Source organism: Gossypium arboreum, chromosome 9 (genome assembly GCF_025698485.1).
Source record: "Gossypium arboreum isolate Shixiya-1 chromosome 9, ASM2569848v2, whole genome shotgun sequence".
NCBI lineage: Eukaryota > Viridiplantae > Streptophyta > Magnoliopsida > Malvales > Malvaceae > Gossypium > Gossypium arboreum.
In genome coordinates, this window is record NC_069078.1 from 57,662,149 (window position 1) to 57,670,061 (window position 7,913).

Here is a 7,913-nt window from a genome sequence, read left to right on the forward strand (position 1 = left end):
CGGGTTTGGGGTGTTACAGTACTGGGGTATTCCCTAGGGTGAAACCTGGAGGATAAGTAAGGATCTTGCTATCGCCCTCTGGGTTGATCATAGGGCTCTTCCCTTTTCCTGGCCCTCCGAGCAACAACTGAGTTAACTGATTCATCATGTCCTTCTGTGATTCTTGCATCTGATCTTTCATATCCTACTGAATCTTGGCCAGTTGCTCTTGCATCTGTGCTTACAGCCGCTCCTGCATTTCTCTCTACATTTGTTCCAATTTTTCCAGCCTTTGATCCATAGCTTTGGCTTTTCTCCGTGTGTAGTAGTGATGTTCCAGGGTAACTATAACACAATTTCTAATTAATTAGGGTTCTTTTGTGAAGTTTAATGCAGATGATGCAATGCAATGCAAATGCATGGAATGAATGCAAAAGAAAGTAAGGCGTTGATCCTAAATTCAATTCTATTAGAACAACTTTTCTAGAAAACAAATTCCTTTATATAAAACTGATTACATATGCAGCCTTGCCCTCATGTTCCAGGCGAAGACGTCAATTTCTTTCCTTTGTAAAATTCAAATCTCGCAAGCTTTTAATAGATGCCCCCACTAGCTCCTTTTTGCTTGATTTGGGCCGCGACTTATTACTCACTTATCCTCGCGATGCTTGTTAGCTCCTTTAAGAAAGTCGGAACACGGCTGCTCTCGAATAATCTTTATCAACTTGAATCCTTAGGTAAATTCTTGTTTTCCTCTGTGAACTATCAGCCTTCTTCGGTTGTGTTTACTTGGACTATATTCAGACAACCATATTTTAATCCACTTTATCAAGAAATTTGTTTTCTTATGACAAATGTTCTATTTAGTAATCAAATATGAATCAACATCTCCTTTCTATGATGATGTAATGCAATGCAATCATAAACAAAACAAAACACGTTAACATAGGAGGAAAAAAACAATATAGGACACCTACTTGGGTAATCGCTAGGGTTTGGAGTGGCTCTACCTAAGGTTGGGCTCTTAAGGTTCACTATATGTGGCTCAGTTCTAGAGAAAGGGTACCTGAACCAGTAGATTCCTCGATCCTCACCCATTATAGGCTCATGTGGGTCGAGTTCAGTTTAGGGGAATACATTTCTCTATGGCCATGCGGAGGTGAAAACCTCACGAAGACATAGGTACGGATGTATCCCGGAAGCAGTCCACTAGCCCATGCGGAGGTGAAAACCTCACGAAGGCATAGTTTCTCACTCCCACTTAAAAGGTGTGACCACAACGGTCATGCAAGATGATGCAGGAATATCCTTAAAACACAACAAACAAATGACACAACATCAAAAAATGCGACAAAAAGAAGCATGATTTTTCAAATCAAAATTTCAATTTTTCGACAAAAGGACAGAAAATAATCAATTTTACGGCCTGACTCTCTTATGTTCCCCAGTGGAGTCGCCAAGCTGTCGAAACCATTTTTATTTTGGAAAATCAAGTCGCCACCAATCCTTTTTGTTTAGGTGTGATCGGGTCACCTTGTGCTCGATCATTTTAATAAAGCATTTCGGTTTATTAAAACAACGTTTTTGGTACGAAAAACTAGAAAATGGATTCGGGAGTTGGTCACGCGCGATGAAGGATTAGCACCCTCGCAACGCCCAAAATTAGTACCGTATTGATCAATTATTGTCCTAATGTCAAAAATTTGAGAAAGATTTTGAAATTCAATTCCTTTAAAAGACATTTAGATAACTTGAATTGGATGTCGAGATTCTCTCGTTCAGAAGGAATAAAATATCATGTCCAACACGATTGGATACAATATTTCAAACCCTCGATACAAGATCATTTCGTAATTTCCCAAAACTCATGCATTTGAAATTTCAAAAGGATATTCGGTAATTTGGTTAAACGGTAAATTGCCACCCACCACGATTGGGCACGATTTACCAAATTTCTAAATACGAAATATTGTCTCATTTTAATTTAAGAAAACATGGATGAAATGTCAAAAGGATATTCCGTATCTTAGTCGAATGAAAAATCGAAACCCAGCACGATAGGACACGATCTCTCAAACTCCCCAAACACGAAATATTGCCTCATTTTAATTTTAAAAAGCATGGACGAAATTTTCAAAAGACATTTCGTATTTTAGTTGAACGAAAAATCGAAACCCAGCATGATAGGGCACGATTCCTCGAACTCCCAAACACGAAATATTTCCTTATGTTGATTGGGTTCTTTGAAAGCGCGGTGATTATAAAAGCGATCTAAAGTATATAAAATAATTTTTTAAAAAATTATTTTCCATTCAAGATAAAATAATATATAAACAATTCAAAATATATAATGTGTAAAAAAGTTTGAAATACATAATATATGAAAATATTAAAGTAAATAATGTGTAAAAATTTGAAATGAGCGTTGTATAAAAAGTTAAAATAGATAATAACAAAAAATGTAAAATAAATAAATAAATAAATAGAATATTAATAACAAGAGTAAAAACATATATAAGAAAAATAATAATGAAAATAATATTAGTATATAAATAGAAATAAAATATAATAAATAGAAATATAATAATAGTAGAAATATAAATAGATAAATAAAATTAGATAAATAATAATAGTATTAGAATAACAAAAATAAATATAAATAGAAGCATAAAAATAATAGCAATAATATATTAAATTAGCTAATTTGATAATAAAATAGCGAAAATAAAAAAAAGGATTAAATCGAACCTTAAAGCAAAATTCTGGGGCAAATCAAAGATAAATAAAAGAAAATTGACCAATTTGAACATGCAAATAATAATGAGGGACCAAAAGGGAAATAATCCCCACCCTCCAAAACACACAGCTTAAAGGAAGACCAAAATGTAGTCAAAACAAATTTTAGGGCCAAAATTAAGAATAATGGAAACTTAATTGCAAAACAAATAACAAACAGAAGGGCTAAAAGCAATTGGACGAATTTAGAAAAAACAAAGAAATTGAAATGAAATGGACAAAATTCCCACATAATAGAAAGTGAAAAGAAAATAATTCAATTCCAATGAAAATAGGAAAATAGAGAATAATCCAATTCCAAATTGAAGTAGGAATACCAAAAGTAATCCCAAAAGTAATTCCTCCCCCTCTCAAAGAACGAAATACCCCTATTTATATACATGAGGTTTACTAAAAATAGCCTAACTAATTTAATAATAAAATAAAATAAAATAAAAATAATATCTTTCTATTTTTAGCCTTTTACCAAGTCAACAAAATTTGATAACCCCTTGGCTTCCTTCATCTTTTTGATTTGGCCACAATTTAACGATTGTCTTTCAATTTGGTCTTTTTTGGCTTGTTTTCGACCGATTGCATCCTTTAGCTTCGGTTATTATTTTTTCGGTCCCAGGCCAAAATTGGCCTATTACATTTATGATATTTATTGATTACATAATTATTTAGTTTACTTTACATATTATATTAAATTTATTTTAAGCTTACCCTTATTCACTTTCCCTCTCATTTTATTGTCTAATGTAAAAATTCACTTTTATAATTGTATGTTGATATTAATTTTAAATTTGCTTTATGTTTATTTTCTAATTACTATTATAATTTTATAAAATTCTCCAAATTACAATAATAAATCCTTCTTATTTATTCTATAATTGTTCATGTAATTTGCAACTCCAAAGTAATTTATTACATTAGAAGTCTAATGTTAATTGAAGATGATATTAAGAATGATGAATTGAAGAAGAAGAAGAAGATGATGATGATGATGATTGATTGATTGGTTGGTTGAAGTAGAAGATTGATATAGAAATGTATTATGATAATCTGATCCTAATGATATAAGTTGTTTTTTAATAAGATTCATAAAGTTTAATTTGATTATATTCGATAAATTTGAATTTACTTTTTAATTGATAGCATTGTTATTTTGTTTTTTAGGCAAGTTTTTGAAGTGGCTATCTACATGCTAATGGAAATGCCCACTTTTGTTATCATTGTAACAAACAACTTACTTGCCATGTTTTAAAATGAAATTTTTTAAAACAAAATCTTTGAGCTATGATCGATGCTGATATTGTGGAAGTATTCAAGCCTATCCATAAGATCAATCCATTTGGAGTAACACATCTTAAGGGTTGGATTGAATTAGATCTTACATATCAAATCCATTAATTTGTGGAGATTGGATCGAGAGCATTGAAGGCATATCTCCAAATAGTCCACTTCACTTTAGGTTTTATTAGTATATTGCATTTAGCTATTTTAATTGTTGTTTAATAGGGATTGGATTATAATTGATCCTTAGTATGTTCTCAAGTCTTAAACTTCTATATATTTGAAAGACTTATATAGATTTTGTACCAAGTATTGAGAGCACTTACCAATTCATAAAAGAACATTTTTGTGAGAGTGCATTGGAGATAGTAAAACCAATTTGTTGTTTGGTTTTACAGCCTAAGTTTTTAGGGAGGGAATTTATGTAAAAACCCGTTTTTTAGTGGTGTCAGAAATAGTGGTTTCAGGACCACAATTCTGATGAGTGAGTTCATAGATATTATTAATTAATAGTTACAATTTTATTAGAGTGTCGTATTAAAGTTTGGTCTAGTGATTTTGATGTTTGATTGGTCAATTAAGGAAAAATGACTAAATCGTAAAAGCCATAAAAGATAATCGATATTGATTTTTATTTATCCATCCTTAAGAGTCATGGACGGTTAGTGCTTATATTAGGTGGAAATGAAAATTAAATTAAAAATAAAATTAAATATCCTAAACTTAAGAAAACATGTCATCTTCATCATTTTCTTCTTCTTCCACTCGTTTTCACCATTTCTAGAGAGAAAGGAATTCAACCAAGCTTCTTCTTACTTGCATGGTAGGTTTTTCTAGCCCGTTTTCAATTTCATGTTTTTGATAATATTGTAGCTTAATCTAGATAATCCAAGTATTTGTAACACCCCAAACCCGGCCCAGACGTTATGGCCGAATCTGACGTGCCACATTGGAGTTGAAAACCCACGTTCCGTTTTAGTGTTTTAAAAACCATATATTTTGTTGAGTTAACAAAGTGTATGGAAGCTGGGCACCGTGTAGGTATCCGAGATGAGGAGGTGAGCCATGAAGGCTGCTAAGTACCAAGCTCTTTGATTGGATCCAATCCTAGACATGCCCACAACCATAGCCACACTTTGTTATATCGAGTTTAAATTTGTTTAAGTGGACGTCTTTGATAAATCGATTAATCGTGGTGTTGAGATATTTTAAAAACAAGTATCGCTTTGAAAACACGTCTTAAGTCTAGCCCATTTGAACAATTATCAACCAGGTTTGAAGTTATTAAAAATAAATAATCCCGAGAAGAAATAAAGAAAAAGTTAAAAATGGCCTTATTACATCTCAAAAATAAATAATAATTAAAGGAAATTAAATGAAAACCAATGCTTATTTAAAGGTCCAAAAGCGATCACCGTGGCCACTCTGAATCCCCTCCGGCCCAAGTCCCCATATTAAGGCTCACCTGCAAGGTTAAGGAAAGGGGGTGAGTTTGGAAACTCAGTGTGCAACAAGCCCCTTTCAGAGCCCAAAACAACAACAGCCTGTTAGGTCTAAGCCCAAATCGAATCTCAAACATGTACTGGGCCATAGCCCTTTTCATATTTCATATTTCATAACCTTGGGTCAAGCCTTTTCAAATTTCATATTCTTGGGCCGAAGTCTTTTCTATAAACGGTATGGCACATAGGCCCATTTCAATATCACATATAATGTCAATGAAAGAATGCAAACCCATTTGGGGAGACTACTCAACCCACCATCCGCTACTCTCCACCCGTACCAACCAACACACCATGTGGGGATTAACTCAACCCACCCCGCCATAACTCTCTCCTTTGGCAAAGATATGCTTTATCATATCTTGGAGGCCTAGCCTCTTTTAGTAATCGGGCAAAAGCCCTTTTTGTAATCGGGCATAAGCCCTTTTGATCACTAGGGCATAAGCCCTTTAATAATCAGGGCATAAGCCCTTTTGATAATCAGGGCATAAGCCCTTTTGATAAGCAGGGCATAAGCCCTTTAATAAGCGGGCATAAGCCCTTTAATAAGCGGGGCATAAGCCCTTTTGCACTTCCTCCATCCATATAAAACCCAACCCAATGCATTTATGAACATCTCATGTGCATATCATACATATCATGTGCATATCATACATGTCATGTGCATATCATACATATCATGTTTATCAAAATCCCATGCATTAAGTTCATATATAAACCCTAGGGGTATAATGGTCACTTTTACCTAGGGGCAAAGCGGTCATTTTCATATTATAAGGGTAATATCATAATTTTACCAAAATTAGGATTTTTCCATGTTCATCATCGATTACTAACTATTCATTTGTGTAAACGCGTTTCTAGCCCACTTTTAACTAAACCGAGTTATTGGGCCTAAAACCCATAATGGGCCCTACTTAGCCGATTTTGTCATCTAGGCCCATTTAGCCTATATCCATAATAGTGTTAATAGTCTTAACAGCAATTTAATGATTTTCGTTTTCTACCAATTTTACCCAAATGGGCCCGAAAGCCTATTAGGCGCTATTGCGACCTCGAGGCCCAACTTCTCGTGAATGCCAAAAAGCACGTTCTTACTGCTTCCAATGTTCCCGATCATAATCTCATCGATTCTAACTAACTAGTGAGCGTTAAGCTTGCTCACAAGTCTTCGAAATGCCGAATTTGGCATTTCGACTTTTCGGCATTCATCGCTTTAAACTATGAAAAGGGTTCGTTACACACCTAATTTGCGATATTCCTTGACGAGATCTCCTATGTGATTTCTCCTTTGCCGAAGTTGATGACTAGATTTAGTCACTCCGATGATCCAAGCTTTTCACACACTCCTCGATCGGTAGCCTTTAATCCTCACAAGAGATCTACTCGTTGAAGAACGTTCCAAATACCTTCCTACCCCATATCCGTTGTAAATCAAACTTAAACGTGCGTAGAAAATAGATCTGTTACGGGTTGAAGTTGAAATGTTTCCAAAGTCAATCGCCTACGATAACCACCACCTGTCACTCAAACTGATAGGAGACTGGAGTTAATCCACACTCCGAGCACCGTTAGCCGACGCCCAACCCAAACGAGCACGCCATACAGCGAAAGGGATCAGCCAAGAAAGGTACATTTACTCTCCTCATGGTTCCCTCTATTTAAAGCTAGCTTCACAACCACTCTTATATTAGCTTCCTGATGTGGGATCCCTCCAACATTAGAGTTTAAATTCAACACCAACTCTTGCCGCCCCCTGTTAGCAAAATAAATGCTCTTTGCTTGCCATGGGATTCGAACCTATGCCTCCCCTTAAATGCTCCACACGCTACTTGCCACTAAGCCACAAGGCTTTTTGTGTTATATTTTATCCCCAATTAATTATAAAGTCTAAAGGCCAAAGTCCAGATTCCCTTTAAAAACCCAAAATAAATTGCAAGAGCCAAGGCTTGAACCCAGGCTCCCATACAACCTTAATGCCACCACAACCACTAGACTACAAGCTTCCTTGTGTCATTTATTTAACACAATAATTTAAAAACCCTCATCCAAGAATCCGGGTTTTTCACTTAATACCAAAATTTTGCTAAAGCCCAAGTTTGAACCCAAGATTTCTCCAACACTTCTCAAAGCCATTAACCACTAAAGCAAACATTTAATTGTGTCATTTCATTGCACAATTAAATACCTATATAAAACCTCCTTACGAACCCACACTCAAGGCCCAATACTTCTAAGCCCAAATTCGGGGTGTTACAATTCTACTCCCCTTAAAGAAATTTCGTCCTCGAAATTTCCAACTATCAACTAACCGTATTACTCAAGTCAAACCTCTATGCTTCCGCTACGCACTCTAATTAA

The 7,913-nt window shown here is 34.8% G+C and overlaps 1 long non-coding RNA gene across 1 annotated transcript; it reads right to left on the reverse strand.

Annotated features, from left to right (window-relative positions):
* Positions 1-5,289: 5,289 nt before the first annotated feature.
* Positions 5,290-7,181, reverse strand: LOC128280892 (uncharacterized). The gene is made up of 2 exons (XR_008271090.1): positions 6,798-7,181; positions 5,290-5,515 (listed from the first exon to the last, which is right to left on the reverse strand). It is a non-coding gene; the product is annotated as an uncharacterized LOC128280892 (long non-coding RNA).
* Positions 7,182-7,913: the final 732 nt, after the last annotated feature.